Below are 18,628 nucleotides of genomic sequence, written 5' to 3'. Positions count from 1 at the left end.
AGGTACAGGGCTGGCCCTGCACCCCTGAAAAGGCAGCCCCACTGCAGAGGATCAGGGCGATGCTAGTTTTGTGTCTGCACCTTGCAAGGCTGTGTGTGAGTCTGGTGTAGTTTGGCCTCCCAAGATCTTGTCTTAGCAAGAAGGAAGTGGAAAATAATCTTGGAAGGAAAATGAAGACAATAAGAAAACCAGAACTTATTTTTACATGGTTGTCAGCTTACTCACCAATATGAACACTCTTCCCACCACTTGTCCTCCTGGTGGAGACAGTGGGCTGACAGATTCTGACCCTGTGTTATAAGCAATGTTAATTGATGAAAGATAACGATGTGAACATCATAAAACTGTCACTATGAGAACTGAACACAACAGGTTGAAAGATGAGTACACAACGTCACAAAATAAACTCAAGTGCTTCCTAAATGAAAAGCAAACTAACCAGGAAAAATTCCAGCTGCTTTTTGAAGAACTAAGAGAGGAAATATTAGAGAAAACTAAAGACTTAGAAGAAATAAAGCTGCAGGTATTAACTCCACAAAGTTTGGAATTGTTCAGAGCCCAAATACAATGAGAATTAGAAACTAAATGAGAGAGCGTTTTAGGAATCTGGATGAAGAAGTTGAAAGGTATAGAGCTGAATATAATAAACTTCTCAAATCAGAGTTCGAACACCAGAAAGAAGAATTTGCATGTGTTTTAAAAGAAAAAATAAAAATATGAATCAGAGATTGCAATCAATACTGGAGAAAGATAAAGAAGAACTACATAATCAGCTGCTTAGTCTTGATCCCACAAGAGATAGTAAATGAGTGGAGCAACTTATTCGAGAAAATGTCCATTTGGTTCAGAAATTAAAAGAGTTAGAGGCTGAAGCAGCCGAATTAAGTGCTGTAAAAGAGAATTCTAGAGCTCAGATAGAAAATGTCCAAAGAATTCAGGTGCAATAGTTGAGATGCAAGCTGCAATCAGATCCCTGGAGGCTGAAAAACAGTCAAACTGCAGGCTGAATGCTTGGAAAAAGAGCTACAATCAAGCAATGAACAAAATACTGTTGTAATCAGTAAATTACATAAAGCTGAACGGGAAATAAATGCATTGACCCGTAAAGGAACTTAAACAAACAAATTAGAATTAACAGACATCAAACTGGAAGCAGCAGTAGCTAAAGAGTGATCTAGAAAGGGAAAGAAATAAGATGCAAAGTGAAGGGGTTACAGTCAGACAATGAAATTCTCAAGTCAGCTGTTGAACACCACAGAGTGCTCTTAGCAGATAAGCATCGTGAATTATTATGTAAAGTACAAGCTGCCAAGGAAGAAGGTTAAGAAAAACTTGTGGTATTACAAGATGAACAGCTTGAACTTGAGAACAGATTGGTGGACTTAGAGAAAATGAAAGTGGAATATGCTTTGTGGAGGCAGTCTGAAAAAGATCAGTGTGAACAGAAATGGCGGGCTTCACAGATGGCAGAAGAGTCGGCCAGAAGAGAACTTCAAAGTGTTAGGTTAAAACTTGAATAACACATTGTGAGTATTGAAAATGCAGAGAAAGAGAAAAATGAAAATTCTGACCTGAAACAGCAAATCAGTGGCTTGCAGATCCAAGTGACCTCACGTACACAGTGAATGAATGAATTGCTGAATTCAAACCAAATACGAAGGAAATGGTTAAAAATAAATGAGTTAATATATATATATATATATATATATATATATATATAAAACATCACATGTGCTGGCAGGGTTTTAGAAAAACTAGAATTTTCATTACTGTGGGTGGCTGGGAAGGAAAAGGGAACAACCATTTTAGATCACAGTTTTGCATGTCTTAAAAAGTAAAACACTCACCTATACTGAAACAATTACATAAGTAAAATATACATCTATATACAGAACTAAACCCACTATTCCCAGAAAATTTATTTATAGTACCCCAAACCTGGAAATAACAAAAACCATAGACAGATCATAGATGAAGTTATTACCCATAGAACACAATAATACTCAGGAATAAAAAATAATTGACAATTTACATGATCATTAGTATTCAATCTGAAAATAACTGTGTAGCATGAAGGAAACCGGTATTTGTTAAAGAGTACACAACTTATAGTGCTTACAAAATTATCAAAAATACTAGTGGCCCGGTGCGTAGATTCGTGCACATTGAAAAGAAATTAATTAGAAAGTGGCTAGCGGGGCAGGACTGGGTGAGATGGGCTGGACATGCCCTGGGGCCAACCACCCTTGGTCCCTTCCCAGCCAGCTGCACCTGGGCTGGCACTGTGGCTCCAAGGGGTCTGTGGAGGGAGTGGGATCCCACTGGCATAGGTGGGGTCCCTCAGCCTGGCCTGTGGAGATCAGGTCGAAATCAGCTGACATCCCCTTAAGGCATTCTGCAAAGTTGAGGTCACTCAGCAGTTCCTGCATAGAGTGTCTGCCCCTGGTGGTCAGTGCACATCATACCTACCGATCAGTCGGACAGTCAGTCAGTTGGACCCGTGGTCGGCAAACTTTGGCTCGTGAGCCACATGCGGCTCTTTGGTCCCCTGAGTGTGGCTCTTCCACAAAATACCATGGCCTGGGCAAGTCTATTTTGAAGAAGTGGCATTAGAAGAAGTTTAAGTTTAAAAAATGTGGATCTCAAAAGAAATTTCAATCGTTGTAAAGTTGATATTTGGCTCTGTTTACTAATGAGTTTGCCAACCACTGAGTTGGACAGTTGCTCAGCCTTTTATATATATATCTATACTAATAAAAGGGTATATGCTAATTAGTCCGGGTGACTAGACATCTTCTGGACATTAGACTTCCTTCTGGACAAAGCCACAGTGGTGGGAGCTGAGGCAGAGGTGGTTAGGGGTGATCAGGCCGGCAGGGGAGGGCAGTTGAGGGTCTACAGGCTGGCAGGGGAGCGGTTAGGGGGCGATCAGGCCAACAGGCAGGCAAGCGGTTAGGAGCCAGATGTACTAACCTGGCAGTAGGACATCCCCCGAGGGGTCCTGGATTGGAGACGGTGCAGGCCAGGCTGAGGGACCTCCTCCCATGCTCAAATTTTGTGCACAAGGTCATATATATATTTATATACTAATCTTGTAAAAGAAGGGAAATCAATGACTGCATTTAGGGCAGGTGAAGGCAGAAAGAGAGATTATGAAAGGGCAGGAGATAAATATAGGGTGTGGCAAAAGTAGGTTTAGAATTGTTGTATGGATATTAATTCAATAATTAAAAATAAAAATAAAAGCATAAACTCTTCTCTGGCCAGTGTGCCTCAGTCAGTTGAGCAACATCCCCTGCTCTGAAAGGTCAATGGTTTCTTTCTAGGTCAGGCCATATGCCTGCCTGGATGCTTTGGAGGTGGCGTGCAAGAGGTAGAAGTTCAATGTTTCTTTCTCATATCACCATTTCTCTCTCTCTCCCTTCCTCTCTTCCTAAAAAGTCAATAAAATATTTAAAAAACTTAAAAAATATATAAGGTATTTATTTTTTAAAAAGAGCATAAACTCAGTGTTTTGGATATTCACATCTGTAAAGCAACTGCTACCCTAACCTGTATGTGGGTGAGAGATAAGCTTATTTTACATGAGACTGTTTTATAGCTTTATCTGTATGTCCAATCTCAACAAATAGTACATTAGAAGAATAGATTTTGTTACATGTCAATTATAAATCTACCTAAATAAAGCCTTAAAAAGTACTTTCAAATAAAAACCTAGATAACCCCCCTTGTTAGTAAATTAAAATAGTGACCTGATATGGGTTCTACCATCTCTCCTAATTTCTTTGACTGATCAGCCTTGTCTCCGGGGCAGAAAATATTGGAAGGAAGTGAAGACTATTGCCATCAGAATCAACAGGAATGCAGACTGGTTCCAAAACACACATCCGAGACTGATTACAGTGTACACCTCCCTCTAGCTTTGAGGTCTTGCCTGTTGAGGAAACATTGAGGTGAACACCCTAAATGGACCAGGTGAATCCAGTAAACTGTTAGATGATTTTTTCGGTCAATGACTTCAGCCAGAGGAAAAAGCTATGGAGGTTTCGAGAATGTCTGTACAAATTTATTACAAGCCAGGGCCCTTTGATCATTTCTGGATAATGTTCAGAAGAGGCACTTTTCATCTAATTCACTACAATCTTTGCCACTCACTATTAATACAATGTTTATGTCCTAATGCTGGCTCTATTTATACCTCAGAGTCTTAAAACAAATGACCACCATATAAAATTTCCTACATGGCTCATGGTTCCTTTACAGTATGTGGGGAAGAATTCCCCTAAACATTGCTGAGAATTATCTAATTCATACCGTGAACAGAGAATATAATTCATATAGTTAGCAGAAGAACAACACAGGACTCCTCTTCTGGGTGACCAATTCAGCTCCTTAAAATCACACTTATAACTGAAACTTATGAGGAAACTAGAAGTGTATGATCCATTAAAAGGAGGTTAAATTCAGGTAAACGGGTCCCAAAGAGTCTCCTTCAGTGTTGTTATTCCAAGTGAGAAAAAGAAAACATTCCCTGCACATTTAAGGCTTTTCTCCAGTGTGAACTCTTGGGTGTGTAACCAGGCTACATTTGAAACTAAAAGTTTTCCCACATTCACTACACTCTAGAGATTTTTCCCCATTGTGACCTCCATGGTCTTCCATGAGCTTAGAGTTTTGCCTGAAGGACTTTCCATAATTACTACTCTCAGACAGATTTTCTCTAATGTGAACTCTCTTGTGGTTAAGGGGGCGATTATTGCACTTAAAAGATTTCGCACATACACGATTTAAATGGTTTTTCGCCAGTGTGAACTCTGAGGTGTTGAATGAATTGGAACCTTCAACTGAAGGACGTTCTACATTCAGTACATTCATATGGCTTCTCTACAATGTGTAGTCTCTTGTGTTTTGCGAGGCTATGTCTTTGTCTAAATGACTTAAAACAATAAGTACACGAATATGGCTGCTCTCCAGTGTTAACTTTGTGGTGTTGAATTAGGGAATACCATCGACTGAAGGGCTTCCAATAATCACTACACTCATATGGCTTCTCTCCTGTGTGAACTCTATGGTGTGTAATGAGGGTGGATCATAGAGTGAAGTATTTCCCACAATCACTACACTCATACTGCTTCTCTTCCGTGTGAACTCTGTAGTGTACACATGAGGTGAGACCTTCGACTGAAGTACTTGCCACATTTACTACACTCATAACACTTTTCTCCAGTGTGAACTCTGTGGTATTGAATGAGGGTAGATCTTTGAGTGAAGGCCTTCCCTAAATCACTATACTCATATGGCTCTTCTCCAGTTGAATTTTCTGTTGTTTAATGAGTGCACTGCTCTCACTAAAGAAATTCCCACAACCAGTCCACTCATAGGGCATTTCTCCAGTATGAATTCTCACTGACGTTAAAAATTTGTCTAAAAGATTTCCCACTTTTGTTACACTCATAATTCACTTCTCTAGAGCAGACACCCTGATGTTGGACAACTTTCTGTTTGTGCCTGCCACCGTTTTCACATTTCCCACTCTGGTGCAAACAATTTCAACCAATAAATTCCCGTGAAATCTCACTGCCATTGTGTGGATCCTCATTGTTAAAAGTTGCCTGGTGCTGGACATGATATGAGGTGGCTGGGAAATCTTCCTCCACCTCCCTACCAGTTGAAGACACTCAAGATAAACACAAGATGATCTTGGACTCAAATGAAGCCCTGTCCACATTTTTTAAAAATATATTTTATTGATTTTTTTTACAGAGAGGAAGAGAGAGGGATAGAAACATCGATGAGAGAGAAACATCGATCAGCTGCCTCCTGCACACCTCCTACTGGGGATGTGCCCGCAACCAAGGTACGTGCCCTTGACCGGAATCGAACCTGGGACCCTTCAGTCTGCAGGCCGATGCTCTATCCACTGAGCCAAAACAGTTTCGGCAACACATTTTTTCCTCAGGGTTCCTTTTCACTAGCACCCCACTGTTGCTGGTGAGGATTTGCATTCAAAGAGAAGTCTCTCACACATGCATCACTGAAGAAGTCTTTCTGCAAAAAGAATGCTGCTGGTAACTTAGTCAGATGGAGCATATCTTTTAACACTGAGAAATATCAAGTACACAGAAGGGAATGCTGTGTTGGTGGAGCTGTCTTAGAAGCCCTGACCTGTGACTCTTCTTCTACAGATACACTCTATCCAATAGGTTCCACTGTATCTTCCATTTTATGATAACACCTTAATAACAGAGAATGGAAAGGAAATAAATGTTGACTGTGGTGTGAGGGAAGTTCTAATACAAAAGTGTATTCCACATAATACATTGGCTCCAAGCAATTGTCCAAAAATAAGAGATCTGCAAGAAATAGTAATAAGAGGTTGCGCTCAAATTCTGGGCATCTGAAGATAACAAACTGGAAAATACATCACCAGAAATATGACCCAGACATGGCAAGTACCACATGGAAGAAAATCAAGATGTAAAGCTGATTCTTCTGCTAAGTGTGTCCAGCAGTGTTTCTCTGTTGGTGAAACAGGCAAGCTGTTCGGAAGGTTGGTTATGTCTTATTCTATGTAAAAACAATAAAAGAGTCTCTGGTGTTTGAGGACTATTTACACGTGTATGTGCACCTCATAACACATGTGCTGGACAATGTTGTAGAATATTGCAGAGAGAGCAGTGCAGAGGGACAGGTGATATAATAAGGCCCCAAAGGAGAAGATAGCCAACAGGCAGGTTAAATGACAAGTCAGCAAAGAATCAAGTATGGGAAAGAAGATGTACAAATGAGCTGTGGCCAGTGGCTCCTGCAGCTAAACACTGTTGGTCACGTGCAGACTCAACACAGCCCTTATGTCATAACTTCCCCCAGTTGCCACTAAGAAGTGCCAAGCCTTAATTGAGATCATCTTGCATGTTCATCATGTGAAAAAAAACCAGGGTTATCTTTGTACCGTGTATTGTACAAGTACATAAAACCTGAATCTCCAGAGTATTAATGAAGGACCACAGAGGTGAGCAACAAGCACTGGCTCAGATCAACATGGCATGCAATAGTATTCAATGAAAGAATAGTACAAATAATAATTTAAGGAGGGTCTTACAAGAACAGCCTATGGTCCATATAAGTAAAGACCATTAGCTGGCACAGGCAGTCACAAGAAAACTTTAGGTAGAGGAAGGGGGCAGAAGTGGAATGCATGGATGAGGACATAGTAAACCTCCCAGGAAATGGAAGAGCAAGGTACCTATGGCAACCTAGCTTGCCCAATAGGACTGACAGGGCCTGGGGTATCCCAACCCGGCTCCTCAGAGGACTGCCATCTCCCCACAGGAGCCCCAGGTAAGCCTGACAGTGGAGGGCAAGGAAATTAATTTCCTCCCCGATGCTGAAGCCACCTTCTCTGTACTCCTCCCAAGCTCTGGTAAATCATCGTCAGAGGCTGTAGCTGTTATAGGCATGTCTGGGAAGCCAAGAAAGAGATCTTTTTCTCAGCCTTTATCTCATAGCTGGGGTAAGCTGTTCCATTCCCAAGCCTTCCTGATCCTGTAAAAAGCCTCATATTCACATCAGAAACAATGTCCTCTCAACCCTGAGGCTGAAGGACTCAATATTCTAATAAGTCATCTGTTTTAGAAGCCCAAGGTTTATTGAAACCTTGTCATAGTCCTTACAATACCCCCATCTTAGGGTACAAGAGCCTAATAAAGGCGGAGGACTAGTTCAGGACTTATAATTAGTAAATAAGGCAGTGATTCCTATCCAGCCAATTGTCCCTAACCCTTATGATTTACTTGCCCAAATTCTGGAAAACACAAAGTGGTTTATAGTACTAAATCCCAAGGATGCCTTTTTCTACATATACTCCTGTCTCCTAACTCACAGTCCCTGTTTGCCTTTCAAAGATCCCAGTAATCAAAGCCATCAGCCAACATGGACAATACTGCCCCAGAGCTTTCAGAATAACCCTCATTTATTTGGGCAGGCCTTTAAACAACGCAAAAAGCCCTTTTACAGGCACTGTCTTTAAGTCTCCCAACAGGTCGGCAGCATCAACTCCTAGATCCATCTGTCTCCAGTGAGCCTTGAATGCCAGTAGAGGAGGAGGACATGTTACAGAATTTACCAGGTGACAAAAAAATTCACAGGAGCACTTGGAGGTCCAGGAAATCCCTATTTATTTTCAGATGTTTCACATGTACTAGTACAGTGACTTAGGGGGTCAGTTCTCCAAATCCTGAGTAAGCCAATATGGAGGAAGCTTTCTCTTTATACCCTTCAGTTTCTTTGTTTTCTATCAGTTTCCTAACTACCAGGCTTTTGTGGTGGGCTTCCATAGCCCCTCCTGAGTCAGTTAGAAGGGAAAGTAAGATTGTATCTAAATGCCTGGTCTGGGTGGTGTCAGTGACCTCCCGTGTTTATGGCCCCTTTGTAAATTGGGAATAATTAAGAAAACAGGTCTTGGGAGACCAGATTGTGGAGAAAGGGGCAGTGACTTAATTATAGGCTATCAAGAATGTACATTAGGTTACTGGCACAGATTCGATTGCTAGCCCCCCAAACTGTCTTATTTTCCCCATCAGACAAAGCTGCATTGCCATCAACTAGATCACCAAATTGCTACTCATGTGAGCCTCTGAAGGACCTGAAACTTCTCCTTCAAAGGGATCCTGGGATGTCAATGAGTGGCAGATTAGTAACATACTCTGGTATTTCTAGATAAACAATGTTTTCATTTTTTAAATAATTCTTATTCTGTCTTTTTATAAGTGTCATGGAAATCCTAGGCTGGTACCTGGAGTAGATCTTCTCTGCCCTTCCTGGGACCCCATAAGATTCTACCACTAATGGTTCCCTTTTTTGTATCTCTATGAAGCATAGTGATCCCTCTTTTGGAAAAACTGCTGTTTAAAGCTGCTCTTTGAACTACTCTGTTATTCTTAGTCTCATATTCTGTAGTTCAACTCTGTTGTTTTTAGACTGTAAAATAACTTTGCATTTAGCTTTAATAGAAAAGATAAACTTCATTGTCTGACCTTGCAAGCTAGACATCTAACTGATTTGCTGATATTGATGCCAGGTGCCTGTAAAGATATGATATGATACTCAAGGTTACAGGTGTCTGTATAGTTATGATAAGATACTCAAGGTTACAAGTTGTCTGTATAGATAAGACAGGTGTTTGCTAGATATGATATGTACTCAAGATTACAAGCTGTCTAAAAAAATAACTTATACAAAGAACTAGAAGGATATAAAAAGGAAAATTTCCCTCCTATGTTTGTTCAGAATTTGATGGAGGTAATCTGCTCTGAACCTGCACACAATAAAGATGACTCCTAACTAATTGGCTCATTAAGGCATCTTGTTCAGCTCACTGATTCGTCATACAACACCTAATGTAGCAAATTTTTCAGCCACACTGGCTCCCCAAATCCCTAAGTACTAAGTATATTATAAGCAGCCCAATTCAGGGTTGAATAATCTCAATTAGATATTTATCTCCCACATCTCTTTCAGAGTAAAATGTGTTAAATCTTAGTCTATAGGACAACTTATACTGCCACTACCACCAACCAGGCCAGAACCAGTTCTCAAGCCACTACAGATTTTTATTCATAGAGAAGCCCATGATTCAGCAGGGCAAAGTCTGTGCCAGGAATAACCCTCCTTGCTGCAAACAGCTTAGCTAAAAAATGCCTCATAGCCTCTTGCCCCAGAAGTCTGGGCACCAATTAAAGATATATTAGCTAACTCCCTTTCACAGACCTTGGTTTATACTGTGTTTTTTTTTATTAATTATCTTTAACCATTGCCTGTTTAATCTTTGGTATGTTTCATATCCTTCCATTCAGAAGCCCTAAAGCTACTCCTGATCCTCCGAATGGAACAGCAAATGACGGCCACTACATCCATCTTCCGTGGACCCTTAGACCACCCATTTCCGATGGGACCCCAACTGCTGCCCCAAACTATGATCCCTTTGCCAGCAGGAAGCAGCCAGAAAGATGTGGTGCCCCCTATCCGCAATGGCAGTTGGAGTTTCCTAATCAGACGAGCGGACTGAAACAGGAATTTTAGTGGAACATTGGCAGGTTTAGGGAATTTTTAGAATTGGGGTCCATGGGAAAAAAACAAAACAGGGCTACAGACAGGGAGAAGGTACATTTCCATAACACAAGGAGCCAGGTGAAAATACATTTCCATAAGACAAGGGAGCAGCAACAGGTGTATTTCCATAAGACAAGGGAACTAGAAATAGCCAAAAGAGGTCTATATATACAAAATAAAGAAGAAGTAAGAAAGCCCAGAAGGAATAGGAGCACAGTGAGGGAGGAGGGCCTCAGGAGTCACTATAGTAACCAATTTTAAAGGGAATATTGACTAATCAGAGGGGATATCAGGACACAGGAACTACAGCCTTTATAAACCATGGAAACAAGAAGTTGGTGGGAACCTTTCTCCCTCTCCACATGGCTATTCAAGGAAACTTAGTTGTTATCTACCATAAAAGTTACTAAAATTTTTATATTACATCCCTATTACTGTATGTGTGTGTGTGTGTATATATATATATATATATATATATATATATATATATATATATATCAATATGAAAAGTGTCCCCTTGGGAGGTCAGATTTCGCCAGGAAAAGGAGAGAGAGAGCTACATAACCAGACACCCGGAGAAGAGAGATCATGGGGAGTCAAAGAAGCAGCCTGCATATGAAAGAAAAGGAGGAATCACCACAAAAGGAAGTAATCAAAATGGAGGCAAGCAATATGTCAGAAAGAATTCAGAGCAATGGTCATAAGGTCACTGAAAAGAATGGAAGACAAATTCAACAATATGTGTAAGAACCATGAGGAAATGAAGAAGAACCAAGAAGAAATGAAAAATGACATCGCTGCTATAAAGAATTCAATAGAGAGAGGAGGGAATAATGGCGGCGGAATAGACAGACGTGTTCCGAGCCTTGTCCCGGAGCAGAAAGAAAGAACAGCTGAGGGTCGCACAAGGAGTGTTTGTTGGCTGGTTGGGAGACAGCTGAATTCCAGAAGGAGGTGGGGGACTGCTAAACGGGGTTCCCCTGACCTGGCAGCACCAACTGCGGCTGGGTCCCCTCCCGGAGCTGCGGGCTTGGACGCGGAGTCTGCGCCATCTTGATCCAGAAAGTGGAGCTTATCGGAAGCCTGAGAATCCACAACTGCGGCACCCAAGGAACGACTGCGAGCCCCAGAACAATGCTCCCCAATTGGCGCAAACACACGGGTTCAGAGGAGCTCTACACTCCACCACGGAAAGGTCAGATTTCGCCAGGAAAAGGAGAGAGAGAGCTACATAACCAGACAACCGGAGAAGAGAGACCATGGGGAGACAAAGAAGCAGCCCGCATATGAAAGAAAAGCAGGCATCACCAGAAAAGGAAGTAAACGAAATGGAGGCAAGCAACCTTCCAGAAAAAGAATTCAGAGAAATGGTCATAAAGTGGCTGAAAAGAATGGAAGAAAAATTCGACAATATGAGCAAGAACCAAGAGGAAATGAAGAAGAACCAAGAAGAAATGAAAAATGACATCGCTGCTGTAAAGAACTCAATAGAAAGCATCAAGAGTAGACTAGAAGAAGCAGAGGACCGCATCAGTGAGCTAGAAGACAAGATGGAAAAAAATACCCAAGTAGAGCAACTTCTAGAAAAAAAAATTAAAAGGCAGGAGGAGAGTCTAAGGGAACTTTGGGACAACACTAAACAAAACAACATCCGCATAATAGGGGTTCCAGAAGGAAAGGAAGCTGAGCAAGGAATAGAAAACCTCTTTGAAGAAATAATGACAGAAAACTTCCCTGATATAGGGAAGAAAAAACCCACACAAATCCAAGAAGCTCACAGAGTCCAAAGAAAAATGAACCCCAAAAGACCGACGCCAAGGCACATTATAATTAAATTGGCAAACACCAACGACAAAGTAAGAATCTTAAAAGCAGCAAGAGAGAGACAGAAAGTTACATACAAAGGAACCCCCATCAGACTAGCAACTGATTTCTCAACAGAAACTCATCAGGCCAGAAGGGAATGGAATGAAATATACAAAGTCATGCAAAGGAAGGGTCTGAATCCAAGAATACTGTACCCAGCAAGGCTGTCAATCAAAATTGAAGGTGAAATCAGGAGCTTCACAGACAAAAAAGGACTAAGGAAATTTATTACCACCAAACCAGCAATGCAAGAAATGCTACAGGGTCTGCTGTAAAAAAAAAAAAAAAAAGAAAAGAAAAGAAAAGAAAGAAAGAAAGAAACAGGAAGCGAAGAAGTAACACAGGAATAAAGAATAGGAATTGCGACAAATAAGTACTTATCAATAATAACTTTAAATGTAAATGGATTAAATGCCCCAATCAAAAGACATAGGGAAACGGATTGGATAAGAAAACATGACCCATATATCTGCTGTCTACAAGAAACCCACCTCAGAAAAAAAGACGCACATAGACTGAGGGTGAAGGGATGGAAAAAGGTTTTCCAGGCAAATGGAACTGAAAAAAAAGCTGGGATAGCAATACTTATTTCTGACAAATTAGATCTCAAACTGAAGGACATAACAAGAGATAAGGAAGGCCATTTCATAATACTAAAGGGAGCAATCCAACAAGAAGAAATAACTCTGGTAAACATATATGCACCCAATACAGGAGCACCCAAATACATAAAAAAACTCCTGGAGGATATCAAGGGAGAGATTGACAGCAATACAATCATAGTAGGAGACTTTAATACCCCACTATCACCATTGGACAAATCCTCTAAACAAAACATCAGCAAAGAAACATCAATCCTAAATGACTCACTAGACCAGATGGAATTAATTGACATCTTCAGAACATTTCACCCTGAAGCCACAGAATATACATTCTTCTCAAGTGAACATGGGTCATTTTCAAAGATAGACCATATGTTGGGACATAGGCAAAGTCTCTTCAAATTCAAGAAGATAGAAATCATATCAAGCATCTTCTCAGACCACAGTGGCATAAAACTGGAAATCAACTACAATAAAAACAACCCAAAGAAATCAAACACATGGAGACTAAACAGCATGCTATTAAACCATGACTGGGTTACCAGAGAGATCAAAGAAGAAATAAAAAACATCATGGCAACAAATGATAATGAAAACACTACAATCCAAAATCTATGGGAAACAGCGAAAGCAGTCTTGAGAGGGAAGTTCATAGCTCTACAAGCCTACTGCAAAAAACAAGAAACAGGGGTAATAAATTACCTAACCCCACAACTCAAAGAGTTAGAAAAAGAGCAACAAGAAAATCCCAGTGTAAGCAGAAGGAAGGAAATAATAAAGATCAGAGCACAGATAAACGACATAGAGACCAAAGAAACAATAAAAAAGATCAACAAAACCAAGAGCTGGTTCTTTGAAAGGATAAACAAGATTGATGAACCTCTAGCCAGGCTCACCAAGAAGCAAAGAGAGAGGACCCAAATAAACAAGATCAGAAATGAAAGAGGTGAAATAGCAACAGATCCCACCGAAATACAAAGGTTTGTTAAAAAATACTACGAAAAACTCTATTCCAACAAACTGGACAACCTGGAGGAAATGGACATATTCCTAGAAAAATATAACCTTCCAAAACTCAATCAGGAAGAATCTAAACAGCTCAACATGCCAGTAACTATGGAAGAAATTGAAGCAGTCATCAAAGAGCTTCCAGCAAACAAAAGCCCGGGGCCAGACGGCTTCACAGGAGAGTTCTACCAAACATTCAAGGAAGAACTAAAACCTATCCTCCTCAGACTATTCCAAAAAATTCAAGAGGAAGGAACACTTCCAAGCTACTTCTATGAAGCCAGCATCACCCTAATACCAAAACCAGATAAAGACAACACAATGAAGGAGAATTACAGGCCAATATCCCTCATGAATGTAGATGCCAAAATCCTCAACAAAATTCTAGCAAATAGGATCCAGCAGTACATCAGAAAGATCATACACCATGACCAAGTAGGGTTTATCCCAGGAATGCAAGGATGGTACAATATCCGCAAATCAATAAATGTGATACATCACATAAACAAATTGAGAGATAAAAATCACATAGTCATATCAATTGATGCAGAAAAAGCATTTGACAAAATCCAACACCCTTTCTTGATAAAAACTCTCAACAAGGTGGGAATAGAAGGATCATACCTCAACATAATAAAAGCTATATATGATAAACCCACAGCTAACATCATACTCAATGGGCAAAAACTAAAATCATTTCCCCTAAGAACAGGAACAAGACAGGGATGCCAACCCTCACCACTCCTGTTTGACATAGTACTGGAAGTATTAGCCACTGCAATTAGACAAGAAGAAGAAATAAAAGGCATCCAAATTGGAAAAGAAGAAGTAAAGCTGTCCTTATTTGCAGATGACATGATATTGTACATAAAAAACCCGAAAGACTCCATCAAAAAACTAACAGACTTAATAAATGAATTCAGAAATGTAGCAGGATACAAAATTAACACCAAGAAATCTATGGCATTTCTATACACCAACAGTGAACTTACAGAAAGAGAGACTAAAAAAGCAATCCCATTTTCCATCGCACCAAAAAAATTAAGATACTTAGGAATAAACCTAACCAAGGAGGTAAAAGACCTATATGCGGAAAACTACAGGACACTGAAAAAAGAGATAGAGGAAGACTTAAACAGATGGAAGAACATACCATGTTCATGGATTGGTAGAATCAACATCATTAAAATGTCCATACTACCCAAAGCAATCTATAGATTCAATGCACTCCCCATTAAAATACCAACGGCGTATTTCACAGACCTAGAAAGAACTCCCTAAAAATTCATCTGGAATAAAAAAATACCCCGAATAGCCACAGCAATCCTGAGAAAGAAGAATAAAGTAGGAGGGATCTCAATACCAGATTTCAAGCTGTATTACAAAGCCACTGTCCTCAAAACAGCCTGGTACTGGCACAAGAACAGACATATAGATCAATGGAACAGAATGGAGAATCCAGATATCGACCCAAACCAATATGCACATTTAATATTTGACAAAGGAGGCATGAGGACACAATGGAGTCAAGACAGTCTCTTTAATAAATGGTGTTGGGAAAATTGGACAGATACATGCAAAAAAATGAAACTAGATCACCAACTTACACCATACACAAAAATAAACTCAAAATGGGTACAGAACTTAAATATAAGATGGGAAACAATAAAAATACTGGAGGAATCCACGGGCAGCAAAATCTCAGACATATGCCAAAAGAACTTTTTCACTGATACTGCCCCTAGGGCAATGGAAGCCAAAGAGAAAATAAACAAATGGGACTACATCAAAATAAAAAGGTTTTTCACAGCAAAAGAAACCATCAAGAAAACAACAAGAAACCCCACTGTGTGGGAGAACATATTTGCAAATGTTATCACTGATAAAGGTTTAATCTCCAACATCTACAGGCAGCTTATACAACTTAATAAAAGGAAGATAAATGATCCAATAAAAAAATGGGCAACAGACCTAAATAGAATCTTTTCGAAAAAAGACAGAAGGAGGGCCAAGAGACACATGAAAACATGCTCAAAGTCACTAATTATCCGAGACATGCAAATCAAAACGACAATGCCATACCATCTCACACCTGTCAGAATGGCTATCATCAACAAATCAACAAACGACAAGTGTTGGCAAGGATGCGGAGAAAAAGGAACCCTCGTGCACTGCTGGTGGGAATGCAGACTGGTGCAGCCACTGTGGAGAACAGTATGGAGTTTCCTCAAAAAACTGAAAATGGAACTCCCATTTGACCCAGTGATCCCACTCCTGGGATTATATCCTAAGAAACTAGAAACACCAATCAGAAAGGATATATGCACCCCTATGTTCATAGCAGCACAATTTACAATAGCTAAGATTTGGAAACAGCCTAAGTGCCCGTCAGCAGATGACTGGATCAGAAAACTATGGTATATCTACACAATGGAATACTATGCTGCCATAAAAAAGAAGGAATTACTACCATTTGTAGGCACCTGGATGGAATTAGAGAACATTATGCTAAGTGAAATAAGCCAGTCAATGAAAGAAAAATACCACATGATCTCACTCATTTGGGGATAATGAAAAACATTATAAACTGATGAACAAAAAGATAGATACAGAGGCAGTAAAGCATCAAACAGACTGTCAAATTACAGCAGTAAGGTTAGGGAGAGGTGGGGGAAATAAGAGATCAACTGAAGGACTTATATGCATGTATATAAGAGTAACCAACGGATTCAAAACATTGGGGGGTGAGGCATGTATGGGAGTGGGCTGGGGGGGCAATGGTAAGATATGTACACATATAATACCTTAATAAAAAAAAAGAAAAAGAATTCAATAGAAAGCATCAAGAGTAGACTAGAAGAAGCAGAGGACTGCATCTGTGAGCTAGAAGACAAGGTAGAAAAAAATTCCCAAGCACAGCAGAATCCAGAAAAAAAAACCTTAAAAAACTTGAGGAGAGCCTAAGGCAGCCATGGGCAAACTACGGCCCACAGGCCGGATCTGGCCCGTTTAGCTGTTCTATCCAGCCCACGGAGCCGAAAGAGCAGAGGGTTCTCTTGCTCTCCCCTCTGCTCCTTCACCAGCAGCAGTGTTAACATGGTAACGTCGGGAAACACGGCTGCAGCTCCTTCTTCTGTGTGGTTGGATTTATATCTGCCCATTCAGTAGAAGGAACAACCTCTCAATCTTCCAGAGGCTCCTTGTAATGCCCGCGGACGCGTCCCCCGACATCACCCTGGGAATGCGTAGACACATTATCGTGGTGATGTAGGGAGACACGCACCTGGAGAGCACAGTATCAGAGCATTAGCTAAAAAGGAGACCAACAACACTGTTCCCACTGAAGTTGATGTTTTAAAGACAAAAACCTTTCAACCCAGTCTACATTGCCATCTCCATCTACGTCCCGGGCATAATTTGGAAGTTGCACTAAAGAAAATGTTTAATTTACTGTTTACACATTTTGTTCTTTTCTATTTGTTTTAGTTTTAAATTATTTTATTATATTTAAGTTTAATTTGAAAGGCTTTTGTACCTTTCCTTTGTTAGGCAATTTTATTTTGCCTTTGCCATCTTCAATATAAGGTATGTTATTGTGCTATGATTCCTCCATTTTTTGAACTTTCAAATTTTAATTATTAGTGTTTACATTCTTCTTGTTAAAATGTTTGAAATGAATAAAACTATTGAAATAAAATAAAGACCATACCCTTTTATGTAATGATGTTTACTTTGAATTTATATTAGTTCACACAAACACTCCATCCATGCTTTTGTTCCGGCCCTCCGGTCCAGTTTAAGAACCCATTGTGGCCCTCGAGTCAAAAAGTTTGCCCACCCCTAGCCTAAGGGAACTTTGGGACAACATGAAACAAAACAACTTCCACATAATAGGGGTGCCAGAAGGACAGGAAACTGAGCAAGGAATAGAAAACCTGTTTGAAGAAATAATGACAGAAAAGTTTCCTGATATAGAGAGGAAAAAACTCACACAAATCCAAGAAGCTCAGAGTCCTAAACAAAATGAACCCCGAAGACCGATGCCAAGGCACATTATAATTAAACTAGAGGCCCGGTGCATGAAATTCGTGCAGTGTGGGTGTGTGGGGGGAGTCACTCAGCCCAGCCTGTGCCCTCCCGTAGTCCGGAGCTCTCCGAGAATGTCCAACTGATGGCAGTCGGACATACTTAGCACTGCCATGGAGGCAAGAGAGGCTCCTGCACGGCCGCTGGGTTCACCAGCCTTGAGCCCAGCTTCTGGCTGAGTGGTGCTCCCCCTGTGGGAGTGCACTGATTACCAGGGGCACCTTCCACATTGAGAATCTGTCCCCTCGTGGTCATTGTGTATCATAGCAACTGGTCATACTGCCGTTGGGCTGAATCCAGCTCTCAAATATCCCCCAAGGGGTTCTGGATTGTGAGAGGGCACATGCCATGCCTAGGGACCCCACTGGTGCACGATCGGGTTCGGTGAGAGACACGGTATGTGGGCCAGCTGAAGAGAGACTGTGGGAAGGTTCCAGAGCATGTCTGGCCTTTCTTTCTCGGTCCCGATCAGCCAGACCCAGCAGCAAGCTAACCTCCCAGTTGGAGCGTCTGCCCCCTGGTGGTCAGTGCATATCATAGTGACTGGTCGACCATCTACTGGCTGCCCCCTGGTGGTCAGCACTTGTCATAGTGAGAGGTTGAATGGCCTTAGCATATCATTAGCAAACTACACTTTGATTGGTTGAACGGCCGACTGAACGACCGAACACTTAGCATATTAGGATTTATTATATAGGATTGGCAAACACCAACAAGAAAGTAAGAATATTAAAAGTGGCCAAAGAGATACAGAAAGTTACCTACAAAGGTTCCCCCATCAGACTAGCAATTGATTTCTCAACAGAAACACATCAGGCCAGAAAGGAATGGAATGAACTATACAAAGTCATGCAAAGGAAGGGTCTGAATCCAAGAATACTGTACCCACCAAGGATATCAATCAAAATTGAGGGGGAAATCAGGAGCTTCACGGACAAAAAAGGACAAGAGAGTTT

The 18,628-nt window shown here is 40.7% G+C and overlaps 1 pseudogene across 1 annotated transcript; it reads left to right on the top strand.

Annotated features, from left to right (window-relative positions):
- The first annotated feature begins 205 nt into the window (after positions 1-205).
- On the top strand, positions 206-4,897 carry LOC308235980 (centrosomal protein of 83 kDa-like; annotated as a pseudogene). The gene is made up of 3 exons: positions 206-523; positions 726-1,666; positions 4,747-4,897. The product of its transcript is annotated as a centrosomal protein of 83 kDa-like (transcript).
- The last annotated feature ends 13,731 nt before the right edge of the window (positions 4,898-18,628 follow it).

The sequence above is a fragment of the Plecotus auritus genome (genome assembly GCF_963455305.1).
Source record: "Plecotus auritus genome assembly, chromosome: 10".
NCBI lineage: Eukaryota > Metazoa > Chordata > Mammalia > Chiroptera > Vespertilionidae > Plecotus > Plecotus auritus.
The sequence above is the reverse complement of the archived record's forward strand: the minus strand, read 5'-3'. Positions and strand labels throughout refer to the sequence as shown.